The sequence below is a fragment of the Bos javanicus genome, chromosome 5, assembly GCF_032452875.1.
Source record: "Bos javanicus breed banteng chromosome 5, ARS-OSU_banteng_1.0, whole genome shotgun sequence".
In the NCBI taxonomy this organism is placed as follows: Eukaryota; Metazoa; Chordata; class Mammalia; order Artiodactyla; family Bovidae; genus Bos; species Bos javanicus.
In genome coordinates, this window is record NC_083872.1 from 38,164,773 (window position 1) to 38,192,250 (window position 27,478).

The 27,478-nt window shown below is 41.3% G+C and overlaps 1 pseudogene; it reads left to right on the forward strand.

Moving 5' to 3' along the window:
• The first annotated feature begins 1,729 nt into the window (after nucleotides 1–1,729).
• On the forward strand, nucleotides 1,730–27,478 carry LOC133248609 (NADH dehydrogenase [ubiquinone] 1 alpha subcomplex subunit 12-like; annotated as a pseudogene).

Genomic DNA, 27,478 nt, shown 5'->3' on the forward strand with positions numbered 1-27,478 from the left:
TGTACATATGAACCACATCTTTATCCATTCATCTGCCTATGGATATTTAGGTTCTGTCCGTGTCCTGGCTGTTGTACATAGTGCTGCAATGAACACTGGGGTATGTGTATTTTTTTGAATCATGGTTTCCTCTGGATATACCCCCAGGGGTGGGATTGTAGGGCCATAATATAGCTCTGTTTTCAGTTTTTTAAGGAATCTCCATACCATTCTTAAAGGAGATACTTTTTGTTAAAATCTCAAACACAATATCCAGCACATCATAAATGCTTCTAATGATTATCGACTGTTTGTTTCTTCAGGTTCATTCTCAGCCCTTTCCTGTACTTCTGAGTGTCCAAGAGAATGATCTTGATGGAATATAAGCCTGTGCCCCTCAACTTTCCAGTTAAGTCAGCAGTTTGGAGACTGGGAGGAGGGAGAGGATGAGATATTGATTTCCTAAGTTTTTCCACCTCCTTCTCTCCACCTCCCCTATATCCAGCCCCCTCTCTGCTCATTATTGGTGTTTACTCACTAAGTCGTGTCCAACTCTTTGCAACCTCATAGACTGCAACCCACCAGACTCCTCTGTCTATGAGATTCCCCAGGCAAGAATACTGTAGTGGGTAGCCATTTTCTCCTCCAGAGGATCTTCCTGACCCAGGGATTGAACCCACATCTCCTGCATTGGCAGACGAATGCTTTACCACTGAGCTGCCAGAGAAGCCCCACTCTCTCTGCTGCTGCTGCTGCTGCTAAGTCACTTCAGTCATGTCCGACTCTGTGCGACCCCATGGATGGCAGCCCACCAGGGTCCCCTGTCCCTGGGGTTCTCCAGGCAAGAACACTGGAGTGGGTTGCCACCTCCTTCTCCAATGCATGAAAGTGAAAAGTGAAAGTGAAGTCACTCAGTCGTGTCTGACTCTTCTCGACCCCATGGACTGAAGCCTACCAGGCTCCTCCGTCCATGGGATTTTCCAGGCAAGAGTACTGGAGTGGGGTGCCATTGCCTTCTCCGCTAGGCCCTGGCTAATCACTGGCTATTCTGCATCGGTGCTACCACCCTGTCCCTGAATCACAGGTCTTGTTGGTTTCCTATAATAATTCCCTCCTCTAACTACAGTAATCAAGTTGTCTCAGTTTGCTGAAGGATTTTCCCTGCCTTATCACTAAAGTCATGTCCCAGAAACCCTTCCAGGCCTGAGCCAACAGGAAACAGTTGACTAACCTACCTCCCTTTGATCCCAAAGTAGAATAACTAACCTCTCTAGCCCTCCATCAGGTTATTTTCTAAAGTTACAGGCTTATGAATGATTTTTACTTTTATGGGGAGATTTCTGTATTTTCCAAAAGTAAATAAATCTGAGCAGAGCTCTGGAAGATGAAAACCTAGGCTGAACTCCAGTGATATGACCTTGGGCAAATGACCAGCTTTCTGGTCCTCTGCTAGATCATTTGTAAACTAGATGATTTTGCCTGCTGAAGTACTGATGTTGCCTTCTTCTAGAGGGAAAGCTATACCCATCATTACCTGTAGATCTACTAAGTCATGAGCTGAACAAGCAGCTTGAAATTCCTCTCCTGGAATTGCTCTGATTCAAGTCATCAATAACTTTCTTCTTGTCAATCTAATGTCCAATCTTCCTTCCTCTGACATTTGGTATGACTTCTGTAGTGAACTGTGTTTCACAGAAACCTGTATCCTAGTCCCAACCTCCAGTAGCTGGGAATGTAAACTTATTTGGAAATGGAGTCTTTGCAGATGCAATTAAATGAAAGATCTCAACATGAGAGCATCCTAGATTTAGAATGGGTTTTTAATTCAGATTGGTGGTATCCTTATAATGAAAAGAAGAGGGAGATTGAGACACAGAAGCAAAAGGATGAAGGTCATGTGAAGAGAAAAGCTGAGGCTGGAGTTGTGCTGCCCAAGCCAAGAAACACCAGGAGCCACCACATGCTGGAAGAGGAAAGCAAAGATTCCCCTGCTTCAGTAAGAGTATGAGTCTACTGGGCTCTTGATTTCAGACTTCTTGTCTTCAGAACTGTGAGTGAATAAATTTTTGTTTTAAGGCAAGCTTGTGGTAATTTTTATGGCTGCCTTAGAAAGCTAGTATACCAGATCTTCCTTGATTTTCAAGAGAGCCTTCATTTTTGTTCTCCTCTGACCCATATGTATATATAAGCCATTGGCTCATTGGTGAAGCCAATGACCCTTCATTGACTCACCTCACCCTTGTTTCTTATTATGACCTTTCCCTGCAAAGTTTTGTTCTTGGCTGTCTTCTGCATACTTTAGACAATTGTCCTTCAATGGAGAGTTCCCCATCAAGGTATCAGACTCCACCATGGGTGGTGATACCCAGTAATCTATATTTTGGAAGATTTCAGATACCTCTTTCTGGATTTCAAGTCAAATATGACCAATTTCAACTCATTATCATCTCTCAAAAACTTACTCCTATCCCCCACACCATATTCTCTAATTCAATCAATGACATCAACATCTACTGCTGCTGCTGCTAAGTCGCTTCAGTCGTGTCCGACTCCGTGCGACCCGTAGTCATAGACTGAAGTGCTAAGTCACTTCAGTCGTGTCCGACTCTGTGTGACCCCATAGACAGCAGCCCACCAGGCTCCCCCGTCCCTGGGATTCTCCAGGCAAGAACACTGGAGTGGGGTGCCATTTCCTTCTCCAAGTCATAGACTAGTAATTTCTATCTCAGAAAGATCTCTTAAAAACTGCCCGTCTCATTTCACCATCCCCAAAGCCACTAAGATCATGATTTCTACTGATCCTGGTCATGACTACTACCACCAGCTCTCCAGAACAAACATCTTTCCATTTCTTTCCCCTTCTCAGCATCACCTTCAAAGTTATCCTGAGAAGTCAAAATCATGTTCTCACTGTTCTACTTCAAAGTCTCTGTTGGATTTCTACCATCCAAAGCAGTGAGCTTCTTTTCTGCCACACACACAACAGGTGTTCACATTCATCAGTGGTACCAGTTATACACAGTTGTCTAAATGCTTGTCACAGCTCTGCCCCTTTCCCTCCCAGTGAAGAAACACATCAAAATACGAGCAAGGATGGCTTATTTACCTGGATAATTTCAAATCCCACTAGTTGAAAACAAAACTAATTATTTTAGAAAACTTCAGCATTTTATTATTCATAGTAAATTACTTACAATGTATCTCACAGGCACATTGTATTGTGACAGAGAAATTGAGGACAAACTGCCCAGAGAAAGTCTAGTTCTCTAACATGCCATACAAAACAGTCACAATTTTTGCTCGTTTTTCTTATTGTTTCTCATTCCCCACATCACTCCCTGTGCTCCAGCTACACTGATGACATAGCATTTTCTGAAGACACATTTGTTAACATTGAACTCGCTGTAAGGCTCCCTCTGCCTATAATGTCTTTTACCCCACTGAGCAACTGGTGAACTGATCTCCTTTCAAGACTCTGCTTAAGTGGTACATCTCTGAGAAGCCCTCCCTGAGCTTTTAGACACAACTGTTCTCTGATTCTTCTTTTAAACATATCTGTAATCATTTCCTAAGGTGGTCGTAACAAATTAGCATACACAGGGTTGAAAACAATAGAAATGTATTCTCTCACAACTCTGGAGCCCAGAAGTCCAAAATCAAGAGTGCGCCAGGGTTGACCCCCCATGGAAGCTCTGAGACGTGATCCTTCCTCACCTTTTCCTGGCTTCTCCTGGTTGTTGGAAACCATGGCACCCTTCAGCTGTGCTGTGCTTATCACTCAGTCTTTCAACCCCACAGACTGTAGCCCACCAGGCACCTCTGTCCCTGGAATTCTCCAGCAAGAATACTAGAATGGGTTGCTACGCCCTCCTCTAGGAGGTCTGGGAGACCTAGGGGGTCTTCCCAGCCCAGGGATCGAATCCAGGTCTCCCACATTGCAAGTAGATCCTTCACCATCTGAGCCACCAGGGAAGCCCCACCCTTGGGCTAATGTTGTTTAAATCCAATCTCTGCTTCAGTAATCACCTGGCATTCTCCCTGTGTGTCTCTGCATCTCAAGTGCTCCTCTCATTTCTCTTATAAGGACACCAGTCGATAATTCAGGGCCCAGTCTTAGTCCAGGGTGATCTTACCTCAAGACCTTTAACTTAGCTACATGTGCAAAGACTCTATTTCCAAATAAGTTTGCATTCCAGGCAGCAGGAGTGAGGGCTTGAACCTAGCTTTCTATGGAACACAACTCAGTTCACTACAGTTCCTCTGCCAGAATCATATAGTAATGATTCCTTCACATCTTATGCCTCCTCCATCACACTCTGGGCTCCTTGAAGGCAAGGGCCATCACCTACTCTTTTTTTTTAATTCCCACAGCTTATCACAGGTCCTAGTACCTAGTAGGTACTTAACAAATATGTTTTTTTTTTTTAATTTTATTTTATTTTTAAACTTTACAAAATGTATTAGTTTTGCCAAATATCAAAATGAATCTGCCACAGGTATACATGTGTTCCCCATCCTGAACCCTCCTCCCTCCTCCCTCCCCATACCATGCCTCTGGGTCATCCGAGTGCACTAGCCCCAAGCATCCAGTTTCGTGCATCGAACCTGGACTGGCAACCCGTTTCATACATGATATTATACATGTTTCAATGCCATTCTCCCGAATTTTCCCACCCTCTCCCTCTGCAACAGAGTCCATAAGACTATTCTATACATCAGTGTCTCTTTTGCTGTCTCGTACACATTGAAGAAGGAAAGGAAAAGCAAGTGAAACTGACTCTCTTTTCCTCACTCACAGCTTCTCTCAAGCCTTAGGTTTCCAAGAATCTTCCATGCCTAAGACATTTACATTTATTTATTTATTTAAAAATTCTACAGTGCTTTACAATGTTCAAAAATTTCACACACGATTTCCTACAACCCCATAAGAACCTTTTCTTTTTTAACATCCCTTGCCCCTATCTTGCCCACCCCCCTTTCTTCTCCCCACTGGGAGTCAATAGCTTTTTCTCTATGTTCTCTATATCTGTGAATCTGCTTCCTTTTCTTTTTATTCACTAGTTTGTTGTACCTTTTTAGATTCCATATATAAATGATATTGTACAGTATTTGTTTTTCTCTGTCTGATTTACCTCACTTAGCATCAGATCAGATCTGATCAGTCGCTCAGTTGTGTCCGACTCTTTGCAACCCCATGAATCGCAGCACGCCAGGCCTCCCTGTCCATCACCAACTCCCGGAGTTCACTCAGACTCACGTCCATCGAGTCAGCGATGCCATCCAGCCATCTCATCCTCTGTTGTCCCCTATTCCTCCTGCCCCCAATCCCTCCCAGCATCAGAGTCTTTTCCAATGAGTCAACTCTTCACATGAGGTGGCCAAAGTACTGGAGTTTCAGCTTTAGCATCATTCCTTCCAAAGAAATCCCAGGGCTGATCTCCTTCAGAATGGACTGATTGGATCTCCTTGCACTTAGCATAGTGCCCTCCAAATCCATCCATGTTGCCGCAAATCATGCCTAAAACCCTTAAAGGCTGTGACCAAGGACCAGCCCCAGAGGGCTAAGCAACACTGAGGGTTTTCCTGTCTCTTTACAGAATTGCAGATCTGAAAGCATTTGGAGTTCATTTGGTCTCTGCCTTGAGGCACATCTGCACAGTTGGATTGTCCTAGCATCTGATAAACTAGACTGAAGAGAATCAATCCTGTTTTTAAAACTCAACAGAGAGGTGTTTTTGAAAACCCTTTGTGACACTGTTCCCACTTATACTCAGTTGAAAAAAACAAAGCAATGTAGTGTCTCCTTACAGGTCCTGTTGCATTTCCCAGGTTCCCCTCCCTCTGCCACCACATAGAAGCTCACATTTTGAGACCAGCAGAAACACTTTTCAAAAGCTTCCATACCCTTGAAAACTGAGCACAGCTCAAGAGCCAGAAAATCTAGAGCTCTTGGCCTAAGGAAGACCACTGAGACTTCCAAAGGCTCTTTGGTGTACCTAGAAAATTCAGATAAGCATCACAGTACCCCTTAGAAATAGAGTAGTGGATCATGCAATTAATTATTCCAAAAATCTCCATCTACAACTATACACTAATTATCCATTTCTTTCACTCTTAACCCTGGGCTTTCAAGCTGCCTATAAAGCCAAGAATATTGTGTCTTGCTATTGCAAGATTAAGTTTCATATTTGCCCCAGAAAGAAGTCAAAGCAAAAAGGAAAGGGGGAGAAGGAAACACCTCTAAGCCATGCATAGTTAAGGATTTGGTTTCAGATCAACGTTAAAAAGCAGAGATAATTAGAAACATCATATGATTTGTGTACAACACAAGATCTGCATTGCTAACTAAAACCATAACTGACCTAATTTCACTGAATGTTCTAACAAAAATGACAGACATGTGAAGAAAGAAATATAATACAAGCAGTGGATGATCCATGTTTTCCTCTTGAGTTTCAAACATATTCCTTACCCAGCAGACAATACTGATGTGTTACTGACAAGAACACAGACCCTCGCACAGCCAGCAAAAGGGTGTGTGCACATCCCCAAACCCACAAGATTACAGCTGCTTGACCCCAATAAGATTAAGGTGTTTTTCTTTTTTTTAATTAAATTCCAGTGTACTCAGAGAATGGGACAGAAAGCTAATCAAAATCCAATCCATTACAAAATCTGTCTCTTTTTATCAAATCCATTAAGAAAATGTAAAGGAAACTATAATGGGAATTCATTTCTCTCTTTCAATATAGGATAAAATTAACAAAGTCTCTACCCTCTCCTAAATGATTCAAGAGTCTCCAACTGTACCCGGGGGTATCAAGACACAAGAGACACCTCAAGGTCTAATCTCTCTTGCAGACAGTTTCCTCTCTTCTCACTGTAGCTCTTCCCTTACACAAGCATGCTTGGGAAAAGGTCACATTGTGTAAGTTATTTCTGGTCTTCTGGCAGGATTTAAGCTCTAAGCTGGCATTTTATTTGCCTCACTCTACTTGGAAATCCCTTGCATCAATTCTGCTTTCACAAAGAAATCGGGCGGTGCCGCTTTCTCTTAAATGTTCTTTGCTATATATTTCCTGTTGGGTAAATGCTCATGGAATGTACCCAATAAAGTGTCAAAGGGAGAACAATGTCAGCAAGAACAAGATTTAGGAGACTCAGGGAAAATTCTTGTCCATACTAAATATGGGTGAGAGCACCAGGAAATCAGAAAGTCCCATCTCTGGGACTTCTTATCCCAATCTGACATGTGCTGCCTTGTCTAAGGCTGCTTATCTGCCTCCCTGCTTTTAAGTAAGCCTCACTTTTGCATTCTCAACTCCCATAGCTTTAGCTGTGAAAGATAGGAGACTCTCCTGCAGAGGTGACTGTGTTCTCTCCATTATTTAGAGCAAGCTCCTCTATTAGACAGGTTTTCTCACAGCAACTACATACAATAATATTCGTTCCCTGTTAACATGCTTATGTGGTACTATGTGTTGAAGATTCAGGTAAAGATAGCCCAGGCTCGTGGCTACACACTGGATGCTACCATTGCCAATATTCTCAAAATGGAATCAGTAGGGACTGCAGAACCTGGGCTTCTAAGTATGGCTAAGAGTTGTTCCCTTTCCCCTGGAAGGCGACTATCTCTTTCACATGAATACAGCCTTGTGCTGATTTTCTAGAAATTATTCTGCAGGCTGTTCACTCATTCAAGGGAGACTGATTGAGCCTGAGACAGTGCTTGATGCTCGAGAGCATCACAGTGAACAGAAAAATCTCCCTTGCAGTGTGGCACATGGAGAACGATTCAAAAGGAGATCATCATAATCTACAAAGACTAAGGCTAGAATGGATACAGGGTTCTGCTGTGGAAAGAGTTAAGACAGAACCAGGGTCAGATTCCAATTCTTCAGTGTTTCCTTGTGGGATCTTCAATAATCTTGGGTAGTTCCCAGCTCCAACCTCCTGGTCAATGTAAAGAGAATATCGTTTTTATAGATTTATTTTGCGAGATCAGTGAGAAAATGTATGTAAAAGGCCAAGTACTGTGCCTAATACACAGGAGATAGTCAGCCAAAAGTGACTGCTATGACTGCTTTGGACAGAGGAACATGGGAGAAGTTGGGGGAGATTAAATCTGTCCCCCAAATATGACACTTACTGCCCATGATCTTGAAGGATATTGTTTCAGGTGTTTAGTACTATGTAACAAACTACACGAAAACCTACTGCCTTAAAGCACTCATCTTATTTTGCTCATGACATTGCTGGTCAGGAATTCAAGAAGAGCTCAGGTGAGTGGTTCATCTCTGACCCATGGGTGTTAGTTGACGCAGCTAGGGCAGAGCATCCACTACACGAGGCTCCCTCCCTTGTCTCCCTGGTACCTCAGTGTCCCCTGGCCTCTCCCTTTCTTCACGTGCCATTTCACCCTCGATGGCCTCTCCACAGGGCATGGGCTTCTCACAGGCATGGCAGTCTCAGGGGAGCCAGACCTATCACGTGACAGCTAGTTTCCTCCAGAGCCCGCATTCCAAGAGATAGGAAGTGGAAGCTGCCAGTCTCCGAGGCTTGGGATCATCAGAGTCTATCAGTCAAGTAGTCACAGAGTCAAACCAGATTCAAAGTGAAGGGATACAGACTCCATCTCTCAATGAGAGGATTAGCAGTCATCTTTAACCTATCACAGACGTGTGGGAAATCATCAGACAGAAAAGTGGAGGGAAGCATTTCCAGACCTAGAGAACAGGCTGAGTGGACAGAATTTGGAGGTGAGCCCTGCATTTATCTCCTCCCCCTCTGGAGTATCGGGCACATGGTTGGAACTGGGAGCAAGGTGGGGCTATTGCCTACTGTTGAATGTTTTAAATCCTGACTACAAGTTGCACCTGTGTGGAACTATGAAACATCATCACCTCACTGGAAACAAGGGAACTGATTCTCTAATTCAGCATTTCTTATCTCTAGTTTCAGCAGTATCTAGTGGTAATAGGAAAAGTCAAATATTCAGTGATTATAAGTCAAGTTACTCGGTGACCACACTCTCTCCTCCTTCTGCCTTTACAACCAAATAATTTATGACCTATTGTCCCCTGGGTCACATATAAATTTAGGATTTATTGCCATATATTGACATCATAGACATTTTTCACTCCAGAGACCCCCACTGAACCATAAGCATCTACGTTTGGACTTCCATCTACCCATCACCACCCTAGCACCATGCCTGATCCACTGGCTCAGAAGCCATAGGCAGTTTGAGTTCTGGGAAAACATAAGATGGAATTTGTGTCCTCAAGGGACTTTTCTTGTTGGGCAGTGAAAAGAAGACAGACCACCACAGTGTACTGTAACAAGCACAGACCTGGAGGAAATGAGATGTGCTTCAGCCCGCAGGCAGACTTCTTTGGGGCCATTATAGGCTTCCAGGTGACTTTATAAAAAAATAAACACACACGTGCATGCACACATACATGCACACAGTCAAAGAATACCTAGGAATCAAATTTAGAACAGAAAAAACATTCTCTGAGTAGCATTTTAAGGAGAAGCATATGTTTTAGGGGTGTGACATACATTGACCACACAAATGATATTACTAAACGTTTTGTTAATTCTGGAAATTTTTGCCTCAAATGACATTATGGGGCATTTGGGATTAGCAGTCATTTTTGTCTGTTTTTAACTACTGCCCCTCTGACCTAATGTTCCATTATTTTAACTATCACTTAAGAAACTTTGTGAACAAAGGTCCTTCTAAGCAAGGCTATGGTTTTTCCAATAGTCGTGTATGGATGTGAGAGTTGGACTATGAAGAAAGCTGAGCACAGAAGAATTGATGCTTTTGAACTGTTGTGTTGGAGAAGACTCTTGAGAGTCCCTTGGACTGCAAGGAGATCCAACCAGTCCTTCCTAAAGGAAATCAGTCCTGGGTGTTCATTGGAAGGACTGATGTTGAAGCTGAAACTCCAATACTTTGGCCACCTGATGTGAAGAGGTGACTGACTCTTTTCAAAAGACCTTGGTGCTGGGAAAGATTGAGGGCAGGAGGAGAAGGGGATGACAGGGGATGAGATGGTTGGATGGCATCACCGACTCAATGGACATGGGTTTGGGTGGACTCCGGGAGTTGGTGATGGACAGGCAGGCCTGGTGTGCTGCAGTTCATGGGGTCGAAAAGAGTTGGACACGACTGAGCAAGTGAACTGAACTGAACTAAGGAACTAATGAATTTCAGACTAAGCCTGTCATTTTCAACCAGTAAAACTCACCGCCTTCCTTTTCAACACACACCCAGCCTTTCCTTGTGGTGTGAGATCATTCAAGGTATCGTGGAGAAAGCTACCGGAAACAGAGGGAGGAACGAGAGCCAGGCTGCTAGCCACGAAGAGCCACCCTCACATCATCCCACATGTTCTCCACTTTTTGGGTTTTCTTCCTCTGCTGTTTTGCTGCCTTTCTCTCTATCATCTGTTTCATAGAACCCAGCTTAATCAGCTTTTTACAATTTCTATATAATGTAAAGGGAAGTCAAAGAACATTCCATTTAATGTCTCACTTTGCAGGGAGAGAGCTGAAGCTCAAATATACTGACTTGCCCAACATCACAGGGTCAGAGTTTCTCACTCCACTGAAGCCAGTTGCCTTTCAAGCCATGTCCAAGAAATAGAGAATGAAATCCATCATCTTTCCTACAAAGCATTGTGAACAAGGATTACAGGAAAGTTATTATTTTAAAAACATTATCTGTTCTGTCTATTTCATTACATATGGCTTGAGAATATCTCAAATTTAACCCAATTCAAGATAACAGACTTTCTAAAGCAAGTCAAGACTTCTACTGCAGGTTAAGAAATTGTCAGAAATACATACTCAGTAAAAAAAAAAAAAACAACAACACACTATACATTCCAACATCTTTTCTAACCGGAAAGAACCTTGGTTAATTATTTTGTATTGAAATTAGTTCTTAAGAAAATTCACTCTAAGAATAAGGCAAGGCTATGTTTTACTGCAAATGTAAAATTCTTACCTTCCATAGAGAGGTAATGATAATGTTGAGTAAAATTTTTTGAGTATAAGATGATGGATGAATCCTGAATGATACAAATAGTGTTTTATTAACCAGTGACATTGTAGAACTGTATAAAACAGTCTCTTCTTTAACCAGAAGAAAGGAAATCAGTTTACATAATGGCAATTATATAATTAGGAGAAACTACAATAACATTTGGCTATCCTGACTTAATAACTGTGTTATGATAGAAACAAAATATTATTTATGTTATCCTCTCATTGAAGCCAATAAAAATTATAAGGCAGCTGATTTTATTTATGGATGTCTATTTATTACAGATTTCTTTTAGATTTAGCTACCACAAAAATGACTCTTTGGCAATGAATATGGATGATTGGATAATTTAATACCATACTATCTCAGCCAAATTAAATGAAAACATATTGGACTTTTATCTTCCACCCAAGTAATTTTTCTTTAACTGTCTTTTTTTCCAAATACCCTTGACATGTCCTGACTTGCTTATTGTCTAACTTTCAGTTAGTGACCACAGCCATCCACAAAGACAATGTGCAGAACATTTAGGAATCAATCTTGCAGACAGGTGTCAGTCCCATGCTGGGAAGTGGTTCTCTGCAGGATAACGAGCTACAGCGCAGATGGTCCGGAGCAGCAAGACTGGGGGAGGAGGGGAAAAAGTTAAAAGAAGATCCTTGTTGACCAGAGTTCAGAGCTCGACTAGGTTGGCAGAAGTAGACTCTCTGATCCAGGAACACAGGGAATCACATTATTTGTCAAGCAGGCACCTTTCAGCCTCTGCCTCCACAGGGAGGCCTGTGTGTTCATGTACAGAGTCCTGACCCTTCAGTTATGGTCAAGACTGATGGAGACTATTGGTGGGAGTATCCTGAGATGTGATAAGTAGTGAAATGAGCAAAGTTCCACAGTCTATCCCACCCAGGAGTCAATTTTTGAGATGGAGAAATGGATATAAATAAGTGAAATATGAAAAATAAGTGAATGATCTAGAGAACAAGGGAGAAGGCAATGGCACCCCACTCCAGTACTCTTGCCTGGAAAATCCCATGGACGGAGGAGCCTGGTAGGCTGCAGTCCATGGGGTCGCGAAGAGTCAGATATGACTGAGTGACTTCACTTTCACTTTTCACTTTCATGCATTGGAGAAGGAAATGGTAACCCACTGCAGTGTTCTTGCCTGGAGAATCCCAGGGACAGGGGAGCCTGGTGGGCTGCATCTATGGGGTCGCACAGAGTCGGACACGAATGAAGTGACTTAGCAGCAGCAGCAGCTAGAGAACAAAGAGCAATATACCTAAATACAAGGAATGGTAACTTCATGAGCCATTAAAGTGAGACATTGGGACTTCCCTGGTGGTTCAGTGGTTAAGAATATGCCTTCCAATGCAGGAGACATGAGTTCAATCCCTGCTTGGGGAACTAAGATCCCACATGCCACAAGGCAACTAAGTCTGCATGCCACAACTAAAGAAGCCTGTGCACCACCACAAAACCCCGCACAGCCAGCAAATAAATACATGTGTGTGTGAAGTCGCTCAGTCGTGTCTGACTCTTTGTGACCCTGTGGACTGTAGCTGCCAGGCCCCTCTGTCCATGGGATTCTCCAGGCAAGAATACTGGAGTGGGTTGCCATTTCCTTCTCCAGGGGATCTTTCCAACCCAGAGATCGAATCTGGGTCTCCTGCTTTGCAGGCAAACACTTTATCCTCTGAGCCACCAGAGAAGCCTCAAAACAGAGGGGATTTATATATACCTATGACTGATTCATGTTGAGATTTGACAGAAAACAACAAAATTCTGTAAAGCAATTATCCTTCAATAAAAAAAATTAGTTAAAAAAAGAAAAGAAGAATATCATCAAGCATACAAGAACCCAGAAATTTTGTTCTTCTTCTTACTCCTTATATAAAAGGTAACTTCTTTGTGAGTTACTTGAAGAAATGAGATTTTAAAAAATTAAAATGAAGTGGAATATTGAAGCTCCTGCCTAAAAGACATGGCTGGGTTTTTTTTTCCATTGAAAGATCATTAAAATAACTAGATCAAGCTTTGGATCTCTTTTGGTCATTAGAACACACTTTTTCTAGATTTTACTATTTTCTTATCTTCACAGTGTTAAGATGAATGCCAAGCTCATTTTCTATTCAGTATGGCTTAAAATAAGAATGTAAGTTGTGTGAGGACATGAAAAAAATATACTATTTCATATCTCACAAGATAGTTAACAAGGTACTGAGTGTTTAATTGGCTGTTTCTGATACCCAAATGTTTTAATCCCAAGAGGAAATGAAATGACTTATCTTAAACAAATTATTTTATATCTTATCATTCCAAGATAGCATTTACACATCAGTGCTTTTATTCAAGAGTGAGTAATGGGAATGGTTAGCACAATGGCTGATTGAGGTGGGAGTCAAAGACTGAGATGTTATGAAGCACAGAACTTTTGGAGAAAGCTTAAATCTCAAAAGAGAGGTGTGTGCCTCCTCCATGGCTCCTAAGGCCAGACATGGCTCTGTTTCCGGTATGAAACAGCCAAACCAAATATTTGGTTAAAATGATATGTTCACCATCAAAACGATTGCCTTTCTATTGCATAATGTCATTTCGTATCAAAAGATACAATAGTCCAAAAACCATTATCCTAAATAATGTTTAGTCGATATCAATCAGGATACAAAGATTATAAGAAGTTTCTGTGTAACAAAGGACTCTCACAAAATTTATCCTGTTTTGTCTGTAATTGAAAGCATTTTCAAGCTATTCTGAGTTTTTACATTATCCCATTCCAGCGGACATTGGAGTTGTCATACGAAGACTCTTCCTCCTCTGGGATAACAATCAACAAAGAGGGGAAAAAACTACTTTTGCTAGTAGGATACTGTTTTATATGATCCTATATTTAACTGCACATTTTATTACCTTTTTAATATTTACATGGATATGTATTTAAAAGACATTGAAATATTAAATACTTGTCAAGTGTATATTGTCTCCTTGATAATAGCTTCTTTGCTTTTTTTTTTTTTTTGATGCATTATAGTCACTTGAATTGCTTTGAAACATTGAAAGATCCTGGTTGGAAAGATATATAGAGTTAGACACTTTGTAGTCTAGTCTAAGTAATGAGATTCAGGGACAACAATAAAAAAAATTTTAGAAGTGCAATTGTTCTTAGGATTTTATTCTTATACCATCAATTATGTGCCAGCATTAGGGAAAAAAAACTAGTGTTTTTACTATAACTTTCTTTCTCTATTCCTGCCTAGTCCTTGATGGAAGTGCTAAATGCAAAGAAATGACAAAAATAATAGAAAGAAGAAATCAGAAGTAGAGTAACAGATAATTCACAACCAGCTTCGGACTCAACTCAGTAACTGAGTATCTGTAGCTGTATCAAAGAACTAAGCTTTGGGGGCCGTAATAGCCTTGGTAGTCTCAGTTTTTTAACTATTGTTTGACACAGAAGAAATTTTGGTCTTGTTTGATTAATTGATGAATTAACTAATGATTCTACAATCTGTTTATCTATAACTTGTCTCTCTTATTGAAACAGTCTCATTCCTAGCACTGGACTATTACCAGTTCTCATATTCATTCACCTGGATTTTTTCCAGGTTGTCTGCAATTATTAGCCTACTACTTATTTTTCTCCTTTGCAAATTAATCATTATCTAGTCATTAGGCCCTCTTATCTTTTCACTCATTTTATAGGAGCTTTAAACAATACCCATAGTTTTACTTACCTGTATGTAAATGACACAAAATACGTCTTTCTAGCCCAGAACTCTCCCTGAATTCTAGCCATATATCCATCTCCCTTTGGACATCTAATAAATATTCATGATTTGCCCCACCCCATGCCAACCAAATATGCTCTTTCTAGTGTCCTTATCTCAGTAGATGACACTACTACCCATGCATAATTCTTGACAACTTCCACATCTTTGAATGCACATTAAGTATCTTAAAAACTACTTATTCTTTTCCTCTGCCTCTTCTAGTACCACCTAGCCTAAGCTGCTATCATCTTTCACCTTCACTACTAACTACTTTGTCATTACTACATCCACTGATACATTAAGAAAAGTCAAGATTAAGTGGAGCTATTTCCTGCAAGTTCAAGACCATGGCAATTGCTCAGTACTCCAGGATAGCAAGAGTAACAGGGAAAACCTTCAACATGCATGGCTCCCAGCATTTGCACCAATGTACATACAAATTACATACAAGGGGCTTCTCTTGTGGCTCAGCTGGTAAAGAATCGGCCTGCAATGCGGGAGACCTGGGTTCTGTCCCTGGGTTTGGAAGATCTCCTGGAGAAGGGAAAGGCTACCCACTCTAGTAGTCTGACCTGGAGAATTCCATGGACTGTATTGTTCATGGTGTTGCCAAGAGTCAGACATGACTGAATGACTTTTACTTTCACATACAAATTAAGATCCACAAAACAGCACGTTTGCCAACTATGAAAACTTTAGTACTTTTTAAATTAAATTATAGCTGATTAACAATATTGTGTTAATTTCAAGTAAACAAAGTGATTTTGTACAAATAGATATGTATATATCTATATTCTTTTTTGTGATTTTTCCCCATTATAGTTTATTACAAGATATTGAATATAGTTCTTTGTGCTATACAGTAAATCCTTGTTATTTATCTATCTTATATATGGTACTATTAAGTTCATACTCCTAATCTATCCCTCTTCTATTCCCTTTTGGTAACCATAAGTTTGTTTTCTATGTCTGTGAGTTTGCTTTGTAAATAAGTTTCTTTGTATCATTTTTTTTTAGATTCCACATATAAGTTATCACACAATATCTATCTTTCTCTCTTACTTCACTTAGTATGATAGTCTCTAGGTCCATCCATGTTCCTGGAAATGGCAATACTTCATTCTTTTTTATTGCTGAGTATATATATACACAACAATACCATATCTTTTTTATTTATTCATCTGCTAATGGACACAAGTTGCTTCAATGTCTTCCCTATTGTAAATAGTGAAGTTTCTATGTTTTCACTGTTTATTTTTCTTTCTGTTTGTATATACTAGTCTTGCAAACTTCCTAATGCATATTTTAATCACAAGGTCCAGATCTACAGTTGCTTTATCTGATTGAGTACTCACTCAGATGAATGCCAGAGACTTTTAAAGCCCAGAGCTGAGCTGATTTAGTCTGATGGCTGGGTATTAGATTTTATATCTTTATTTTCACTTTTTCAGAACAGGCCTAAAATAATGAAATGCATCTGGGTAATCTACACACCGCAGTATTTTGGAAGACAAGCTGGTGTGGTGGACTTCAGCCTGCAGAAACCAGGGTCTGAGCCCAGCTCCACCACTTACTAGCTGGCTAATCTAGGGCAAGTACAATTCTATACAGTCCCAGTTAAACTCCTTTTAGACGTTCAAGCACTGGGTTTGAAATCTGAAAAATTTGGCTTCAAGGCCAAGTCTTTCACTTACAAAAATTTAGGAAAGTTTCTTAACCTTCTCTGGATCCCAATTTCATCATCTATAAAATGGAGATATTCTACTTACTTCACAGAGTTGTTTTCTTTTTTTCTTTTTTTGACCATACAGCATAGCTTGCAAGATCTTAGTTCCCCAAGCAAGGACCGGATCCAGCGCTTGGACAGTGGGAGTGCCAAGTCCTATCCACTGGACTACCAGGGAAGTCCCGCCTCAGTGTTGGTTTAATGATTAAATTAGTTCAGGGACAAGTGCTTATGACAGTGACTGGCACCAGGAGCTGCAATGGGGAAAATAAACTAAAAGCAGGTGAGACACATGCTTAGCAGGTCCCTGACCAGGAAAAGGTGAGAGGTTCATGGGGCAGGTTGCCAGCAGCCAAGTCAAAAAGCAGAGTGAGAAGAGAAGAGTGAAATCAGAAAACGGAGTTATTGAGCATCAGGAATCTATCATCAGTTAGTAAAAAAAACAGAGAGAGAAAGAGAGAATGAAGAAAACACTCAGAATAAAGGGAATGGGAGAGCCTATAGTCCCAAAGAGAAAATATCAGTAGCTTCCTGACAATTTTCAATTCCTGAGGACCCAGCTAGAATTCACTTTGTGAGGTTTCTCTGAATTATTTCAACAACAACAAAAATTTGTTATGAGTAATTTTAAAGTGGGGAAACCCGACAACATTACCTCTGCCAGGCAATCAAAGTCAACATCAACAGTGAAAAGTCATATTGATAGCACATAACCTTGGCATGATGTAATAATGACAATGCTTTATGTCTGTGTTCCTCCTCCCCAAACATATAACCCCAGTCAAAGTATGAGAAAACCACTGGCAAGCCTTGGTTGAGGGACCATCTACAAAATACCTGACCAGTATGCCTGAAAACTGTCAAGGCCAGCAAAAACAAGGGAAGTCTGTAAAACTATCACAGCTAAGATGAGCACCAGGAGACAAGATCACTAAATTTCATATAGTATCCTGGCTGGGATCCTGGAATAGAAAAAAGACTCTGAATTAAAACCAAGGAAATCTGAATGAGGAATAGAGCTTAGTTCACAATAATGTATAAATATGGACTTTTTCATTATGACAAAAACTATTCAATATGTTAACAATTATTTTTAATTATGACCAAGAAACTATACAATTATGTTAACAAGTGAAAGTAAGTGTTATGTATAAGGGAACTCTGTACTCACCTCACAATTTTTTGTGTGACATATTCTAAAATAAATTAAAAAAAATAATAATAAAGTAAAACGCTCTTTTGTTCCTTGAGCTAGACTGAGATAAGGGCTGACCCTGCAACCAAACCAAATTCTGGCTTAGGTACTAATCGAGACCTTGAACAAGTTACTTAAAATCACCAGCTTCTTTATTCCTCTGTAAAGCAGACAGAGTACGTTTAAAGTTTGCTGGAAGAATTAAAAGGCTAAATGTGCGGACAGAGCAAGAGCTTATTAAAAATAAAATTATTTTTGCTATCATCATCCATCATTGCTGTTTTTGTGTGCTGTGCACAGTCATGTCTGACTCTTTGCAACCCCATGGACTGTAGCCCATCAGGCTCTTCTCTCCATGGAATTTTCCAGGCAAGAATACTGAAATGGGTTGCCATTTCATACTCCAGGGAAATTTCCCACCCAGGGATTGAACCCATGTCTCTGGTGTCTACTGCATTTCCTGCATTGGCAGGCAGATTCTTTACCACAGTGCCACTTGGGAAGACCCATCATTGTTATCATTATTTAGGTAAGGTACATTACCTAAAACATGGAAGGTGCTCAGCAAATATCGTCTCCTTTATCCATTCCCCCTCGTTGGTTCTTTATAATACACACACACACTACCCTAGAGCATCAATACATCTCAAATGTCTGTATAAACTCTTTATTAACATGAGCCAAATATACGCAATTGACCACAGAAAATGTCACTCTAAACTAGGGTGATTCATCCACTGAAGGAATCTTCTGTGGAGAGCTTGTCCTGTATCTGCTTGCTCTTGACCAGGGCTGCCAGGCTGACAGTGGGCCAGGGACTGGCCTTTGTCCCTTTAACCTTTTTCTCACTCTAGGCTGCCTGGCCTCAGCCTTGTCTACTCATAAAATATGCCAGTGTTTCCCACAGGGTCTGGCCCTCTATTCCACCACACAATATGGAGAATTTTTAAAAGGCAACAGGGTAAACGGGCTATCAACCCTGTGCAGGGAACTTCAATAATAATATAACATTTTATGAAGATTTTTTAAAAGACAACTTTCTAACACAGGTCATTAAGGTGGCCTGTGTGTTATTTAGGATCATATAAGCATAGAAAAGGAAGAAAGTAATATTTCGGTCTTTTTGCTATTTTCCTAAGGAAACATACTTTCTTTTAAGCCTAAAACACAATGTAGTTAACTCATTTTTGATAATATAAAATAATCATATCATAGAAAATACACTATGAACAGAAGAGAAAATCTTCTCCAAGATTGAAAAGCAATTGTTACCCTATCTTAAGTCTGATGTTTAAAATGTTCAGAATTTCTTTTGTTTCCTTTATCAGCAGACTGTTTTTCAGGCTTTCTCCCAACCCTGCCCTATCAGTTAACATGTAATTCAGTTTCCCTTAGAGCAAAAACATTTGGAGGATATGGGATATGTACTTGGCATGGTGTTAGGCCTTGTGAGGACACAGTGGAGAAAAGACACAATCCCTGCCTTCAGGTGGCTTATTATACAGCAGAGGAAATAAAACATGATGATAATTATAATATATGCTTGGCTAGAATCTTATGAAGCCTATAAAGGATGCCTATTCAAATCCCCGTCAGAGGCAATCAAGGTGAGGGGAGCTATTTCCAACCAAGAGGGATCAAGAAACATATGAATAAGAATTGTCCCTGAAAAACAAGGACTATTTTGACTCCTGGAGAAAAGGCAGGAGGATCCAGAAATGAACCTCACATATATGAGGATGTTCATGGAGCCAGTAAAGTGGAGTTCACAATACAGTTTACTTTTAACTAAGTAGTTAAATTCCATACCTACAGCAGTTTGTTGCTTATTAATGATAATACTCCACTTTCGTTGAGTTCACCAGACATGATTCTTCTTTATCAGTCGTTGTAACTGGGTGAAGCTCAGTATTCAATTTTGCCCTAATTTCTGCAGAAACTTCCTTTCTGGGCCTCTCTCTAGCCTTTTATAGAAGAGACACATGATGTCACTGTGTTTGTCCCTATTATTCCATTTGTCAGGTTTTGTTTGTGTGAATAATTCAACATGACTCAGAAACCTGACTTTTAAAGAATCAGTACTATTGTGAAACAGGCAGCACATGCTCTCCAGAGTTATTTAGTATGACTCTTATAAACCGAAAAATATATAAAAAGAGACATCAACACAAATGTGAAACTCAGAAAAACTGGCCCTGTCTTTCTTGCCATCAAATGTCCTAATGTATTCCAGTTCATATATAGGTCCAACATCTTAGAATTGGAGAATGTTTCAGTTGGACAATATATGACCTTAGGAAAATTTGTTTAAATCTCCCTGAACTTCAGTTTTTCATGGGTAAAATAAGTCTGAGATATCAATGTGGAATCAGAACATCAATGGATCAAAACTCTAGAATCTGTTGAGAAGTATGCTTGCTGCTGCTGCTGCTAAGTCACATCAGTCGTGTCCGACTCTTAGTGACCCCATGGACTGTAGCCTACCAGGCTTGAGGGTATAGTTAAAATCTGATCATTTTAAGACCTGTGTCTTGAGACCTTGTTGTTGTTTAGTTGCTGAGTCTTGTCTGACTCTGCAACTCCATGAACTATAGCTCTCCAGGTTCTTCTGTCTGAGGGATTTCCTAGGCAAGAATACTGGAGTGGGCTGCCATGTCCTTCTCCAGGGGGTCTTCCTGACCCAGGGATCAAACCTGTATCTACCACATTGGCATGCAGTTTCTTTACCGCTGAGCCACCTAGAAGCCCATCCTGGGAACTTGGCTAATTCTAAATTTCTCAAAACCACTTAATGAGACATGGATGATGAAACAGCTCACCTAGGAGCTAACTGACTCTCTGTGAAGCAATGTTGTGGTCTTTAGGGTGGCCTAGAACAGGACTGTCACTGCTGAGAATGCCTGAGGTCTGTCCAGGGTGGGTCCTAAGGGCTCTCCTTTCCTTTCCCTTCTTGTCTAATTAGCTCCTCAGAATAGAAATGCTCTCCCCTAGACTGTGGTATCACCAAGAAAAATCCAACTGAATTTGTATAATTGTATTTTGGGGGTTGGATCACAGGGGTCATGGTGCACTCAAATATTACACAATAAATCAATTAAATATCTTGATAATTATATTCAAGGTGCACATCACAGGAGGGAGAGCAAGGGGGTCAAGTTGAGTCTGGTAGGAATTATCAACGTCCTCTACCTTAGTTGAGAAAGGCTTTCTGAAGAAACAGGATTCACTTTAATAACCACTGGGACTCCATCGGCACCTGGTATGTCTGGTTAAACCCAGTCTGGCCAGGACTCACAATCAGACTCAAGTGGGCTGGGACACAGGAATTCCAAGCTTTGAGGGCTTGACATATGCCACCTCACCTAGAATTAGTTGTGCGTGTCTTGTTCCTCTACTGGAGTGCATGCTTCCTGAAGGCAAGAATCTTGACATTACTGAAACCTTTGTGAGCCCCTAGACAGTGTCTGGTACCTGGTACTTGGTAGCTGATAGGTGTCAAATAATTGAAGTAATTCATTTAACCCCAGAGCTGGCATGGTTTGAAATCAGAGTTACTATTCTTTGAACCTTTTAGAATGGCTAGACTCTCTTCCCAGCCATGACCCAGGGAAGAAGAAGAATCCTTTTCGATGAGGAAGGAAAAGTCTAGAACTGAAGCTTTCCTTGTTCCTCCCTGGTGCAAATGTGCCTTAAAAGAAAGCAGGAAGGTGAGCAGACAGGCTGGGCCTCTCACGGGATGCACACGAAGTGTACTTTTCCCCTACCCCATCCCCATCACATCCCACTTCACCCCTTCTTCATGTCTGCAAAGTCTGGAGTATAGAGTTAAATAATGATGTTAAACTGAATTCCGTTCACATATCCTGGGTGTACGGGAGATTTGGCACTATTGTTCAAAACATGTGCTGCTCTTCCTTGTGAGAGAATTCTATTTCCTTTCCTCACTGAAGCAGACTTGGCTGCCTCACTGGCTTTGCAATGGAAAGCAAGTGAAGGTAACTCTCCCTCTGAGCAGAAGCTTTAAGACCCAGCTTGTGACTCAACATCTCTCTTCTCTCTTCCATGAGACCTGCCACATTCCAGATTTTAAAAATGCTCATTTGTCTAGGTTCCAGATTAAACAGGAGGTGGGACAGTGCCCAAGCTGACCAACTCTGGATATGTGGTGCAAAAAATAAAAACCCTTTTTCTTACAAGCCACCAAAATTTGAGGGTGGGGGTGGTTTATTACTGCACCATCATAACAGCCTATACTGTTGATCCAAGTATACTTTCCAGGTGCCGGGAACTGTGCCATGTGCTGGTATATAAAGGTAAATGGCATGGACCATCATCTTTAAGAGACTCTAATCTGTGATGGAGACAGAAATATACTCAGCAAAGTATTATATAAGTCAGATATGTGAGGAAAACAGACTCGTAGAGTCTCTCTTGATAAACTATCTTGAGAAAAAGCCTCAAGGAAGAACAGTTCAGGGCATATATGCAGCTAATCAGGTAATTTGGTTACTGTGCCCAAAGAGTGGCATTTGGAGATCACAGTGTACAGGGGACCCCAGGGGATGTTTATTATTCACAGTATATCCCAGTTTGAATTTATGCCATTTGTCTTATGGCACAAGACATAAGTGTCTTGCGGGACTATGAATTTAATCATTCATTCTCCTTACTGCATCAAGTATCTCAATTTAGATAATAAATTATATAATCACCTTAACATTGATGTGCTAGATCTTATTGGTTGTTCATGCTCTAAGGCTGGCATCCTGGACAGGCCATGCTTCTCAGACAGGCTGACTGCACAGGTCAAGTTCCATGATGAGCCATGCCTACTGACAGGATGAAATATCAGATTGCCTACTACACCTACAGATCCCTACTGAGAAAGTAGCCCAGGGGTCTCTTTCAGAAAAATACTCTTGTGCTATTGCACTGAGACCCTAATTTACGGCCCTGATACTTCAGCCACAGCCAATTAAACCTGAGAATATGCAGCCAAAGTTGGCTGTGGACAGGCTGGAAGAAAGGAAATCAACCACTTGGGAGGTGACACATTTTAGAACTGATTTGTTCATTCATTCAAGAAATATTTACTGAGCACCTGTTCTGTAGCAGGTCATCCATACTGAACAGAGACAAACTAGCCCAGCCACGTGCTTTCTTGGGAAATATGACAGCAAGATGCACGGGGAGCAGGGATGGGGGGAAGAAAAGCAGCACCCAGTGGGCTCCCCTTCTGAGAAGGTAACAAAAGGGCACTCGGACTGCTGATAAATCAGAACCCAGTGGTTCTAGCACTCCTTCTCCCCACGGAGCACCCCGATGCTGAGGTGGGTTAACCTACCTCCTGATTCTCACCTGCACCCTGAAAAATCAACGACCACCTAGGGTTGCCAAATTTGGCAAATAAAAGCACAGAATGCCAGTTACATTTGAATTTCAAATAAACGATGAATACTTTTTAAATCTAAGTACATCCATACAATATCTGGGACATAATTATACTAAAGATTATTTGTTGTTTATCTAAAATTCAAATGAACTGGGTGTCCTAGATTCTGTCTGGCAACTTTACCCTTATGGCATTGGCAGGGATGGGCAGGGAGGGAGGGTGGGCCCAGGGAGTGGGATTGGCAGAATCTTAGTGGCTCAGGGATTTTATACTAAGTCAGCCCTAGTGCTGTTTCCACCTTCACCATCCCCAGAACTTCTGATCTGAAAAATTCCCCACATAGTACCTGCGGAATCTGGGGCCTCTCCTGTCTCATCATCTCTCTGACACTCACAGGAAATGGGAATAATGATACCTCACAGGGTTGTTGAAAAATGTACGCTCACTCACTCAATCAACAAACATTTACCAAAGGTTTATATGCCAGGTACCCTGTTCAGTAATCAAGGCATATACAAACCTTTCTCTCCAGGAACTCGCTATCCTGTGACATGCACTCGAGTGAATAAACAGATGACGTGCATTATGACAAGAGCAGTGACGGGTGTACAGAACATTGCAGCCCAGTGCCTGCCTCTGTTGCTCCATAAATGCTGGCTGATATGACGAGTCTGTAGGGATAGAGCTCTGGGCTCTCCTTCCCACTCCATCTTTGGACTCCTTCAAGAGTTGAAGATTTGCTCTGGTTTTCAGCCCTGGAGTGAGGTCCCCTCTGGCAAGGGTCCCTGACATCATGGGCTGCCTTTCCAACTTCCACCTTTAATGCTCTGTCCACGTCTCCTGCCAGGACCTCCTGCTGCCTCCCTCTAGGCCTCCTTGATGCTGACCTCCCACTCTGTCGGCTGGCCCTCACCCAGCAGTTCCATTAATCTGACTTCCAGGCATCAGGCATCCGCAGGAGAGCTTGTCCAAGTGAGAAAGAGTCCTGCTGTACCCTTTCACTTAGGCAAAAAAAAAAAAAAAATGCCTGTGTCACAAAGCAATTCCCTGTATGACCTTGTGAGTGTGGGCAATCACTGTGAGATGAGCCTAGTGTCGATGTTAAAGGTCTGTAAGACTTTCGGGATGGAAATGAAATATGATCCAGGTTTTCCAACCCAGAAGAGAGTCTCTTCAAGGAGCTACATCTTTCACGCCACTTCAACTTTCTAGTTTCTGGGTTGGCTCAAGCCATGTCAAACCTGTGATGCAGAGCCGGCAGCTTGAGTGTGGGAGTGTCAGCGCAGATCTATTTCTGTGGCAAGTTCAGTACAGGCTGAATTTAAAATATGAAAAACAAAAGTGAGGCTCATAACTATGTTACCCAAAGAGGGGGAGGGGATAAAAACACAAGACTTCTACAGAAGCACCACTGCCCCTCTCCAACTGCAATTTATTACAAATGTGTCTCTATTCCAGCTCCTAACATGATGTGCCAAGCTGAAAAAGAGGCAAATCATTGTGAGGTTTCACTGTGCCTGCTTTTAGTAGCCAGCTCTAGTCCTGCCAACCCTTCTATCCTCTAGCCAAATAGAAAGTTGCAACACAGAGGAAATTGTCTTTTGCTCAGTGGAGGAATGGCAAAGTCCCCACAAACTAGGTCTTACTGTTTGCTTGGGGTCCAAATGGAAAAGAGAGGTGATGCTACTGCTGTGTTTCAAGCTGACACAGATTCTCCAACATCCCGGGCAGGGGAGGGAGGAGGGGGAATGACCTAGGGGCAGTTGTGTGTGTGTGTTTTAGCCTAACTACCTAGAGGTACCTCCATCAATAGCTGGAGTCTAACATCAGTGAATAAGACTGAAATGATCCAGTTATAACATTAGCATTTCTCGTGTTAGGCAGTCTTGTTTTGTGGCAGTTGCTTCCTGATGGGAGGCTAATATATCCTCTCATACACCCATATAGGACTAAAACTAACAGAAATGCAGCTAACTGAAGTGCTATTGACCTGGCCTGCTCTCTCCTGGCATTTTCATCCATGGACGTTAGCTGGGCCTCCACAGTGACTTGACAGCATGATCATTTTACACCACAACTAGTTTTGAGGGGCTCGAACAAAACTGGTCATTTTTACTCATAATGAACAAGGAGTTTGTGAAAAAAGTCTTATAAAGGGAGAGGGAGAGAGGCAGGGAGAAAGGCAGGGAAATGTTCGAACTAGCCCCCATCTGTTCCCTGAGGTCTACCCTTGGATTTGCATCATCTTTTCTCTGGATCTCATGAGTCTTCGTTGTTTTGAGTAGTGATTTGTGGTGCATGGCTGCTGACTAATTTTCCTTTCTCTTTAAATTCCTGTGTCTGCTTTTTTGGCATTTTTATCTTTCCATTTCTTCTTCATGGAATGTACTTCAAACAGAAATGGAAAAAAAAGGGATCTTCAACACAAGAACTCTTGCATTCCCAGCTTTTGCAACAGAACTCTTATTTGCAACATAAATTCTTTCATCACTAGACTGGAAGAGATACGTAAATTCCTCTAACCAGTATATCATTGACTCAGATTGTCTCCCATTTTTTTTAGTATAACTTCTCAATTATATAAGGAAATTTCCAAAATTGAAAATATATTTTCAAATTTGCACATAATGATATTTGCTGTAGGCCATGTAATTTTAATTCACTCATTAACCCAGTCAATAAAATGTTTATTGAATACAATGTGCCAGACCCAAAACTAACTATTCTAAGTTTAACAGTGAACAAGACAAGCACGGTCCCTGCCTTCAAGGAATCAGACTTCATTCTTCCATTCATTCTTTATTTCATAAGTATTTGAGTCTAATAATCTACAAGACATTTTGCCAAACCTGCTGACAGAGGAGCCTGGTAGGCTGCAGTCCATGGGGTCGCTAAGAGTCAGACATGACCGAGCGACTTCACTTTCACTTTTCACTTTCATGCACTGGAGAAGGAAATGGCAACCCACTCCAGTGTTCTTGCCTGGAGAATCCCAAGGATGGCAGAGCCTGGTGGGCTGCCATCTATGGGGTCGCACAGAGTCGGACACAACTGAAGCGACTTAGCAGCAGCAGCAGCAGCAGAGGATATAAAACAATTTCCTGGTCCTCATGGTATCTCAGTGTTCTTGATTTTTTTCCTCAGTTCTAATAGCATATTTTTCATATAAACTTTTGGTTCTACAACTGAAAAATAATTGTCATTACAATTACCAGTAGCCCAGGACAGTGTATTTCAAAAATTTCAAACTCTATTAATTTTCAGCAGTTTTTTTCATATAATTAAATCTGCTGAAGGTGAAACTCCAATACTTTGGCTACGTGATGCCAAGAACTGACTCACTGGAAAAGACCCTGATGCTGAGAAAGATTGAAGGCAGGAGGAGAAGGGGACAACAGAGGATGAAATGGTTGGATGGCATCACTGACTCGATGGACGTGAGTCTCAGTGAACTCTGGGAGTTGGTGATGGACAGAGAAGCCTGGCATGCTGTAGTCCATGGGGTCGCAAAGAGTCAGACACGACTGAGCGACTGAACTGAACTAAACTGAAACCCAAGTCAGACTTGTCCCGTTTGAGACTTCATTAAAACTGAAGTATTTGCTGTTTGAATGCTATTTTGTAAAGTAAACATAGCCAGAAAGAATAAGAATTGTCGGAATGTGCTTTGTCAAAATGTGCTTCATTTTCCAGAAGGTTCTGCTTCCCTGCTCTGCTCATCCTAAGTTTTAGAATTTTGCTATAAAATATACATTTGTATATTCATCCTAATGTGTTTCCTAAATTAAATTTTTATTATGACAATGAAAAGAATTAGTTTTAAATGCATAAAACCAACTTCTAATTCTTACAAAAGAAGACATAACCTGGTGGCTTCCCCAAATGGGTTTTTGTGTGGTGCACCCTGGAAGCTGGCCCCATAGGACATGACAGAGCTCCTGTGAGCCCTAAATGCAGGCTGCAGCAGGTCAGAGGCCATGGCGACCTCAGCAGCAACATATGAATTTTCCTCAGGGCAAATGATGTGAGGACTGGTACATAGTGGGGAAGACAAATACGGAAATAAATACTCTGAAGACAATAAACAGTTTTTTGACCATCACTGAGGGGTCATACACACTATAGAAATAAATGGCAAAACCATATCATGGGATGTGAAAAGAAGCATGGTGCCACCAGCATGGCTTCCTTGGCTTCTCTGTACAACCAATGACCCTCCAACAATAAGACCACAACTGCTGGTAAGTTTATTTGGACAAACCATAAAAGCATCAAACTGGCACTCTCAGAACAGTGTGTAGTTTATTCTACCAGAAAGAAGAGTCAGGAGTGGGCTCCTGCTTCAACACCTTACAAGTAA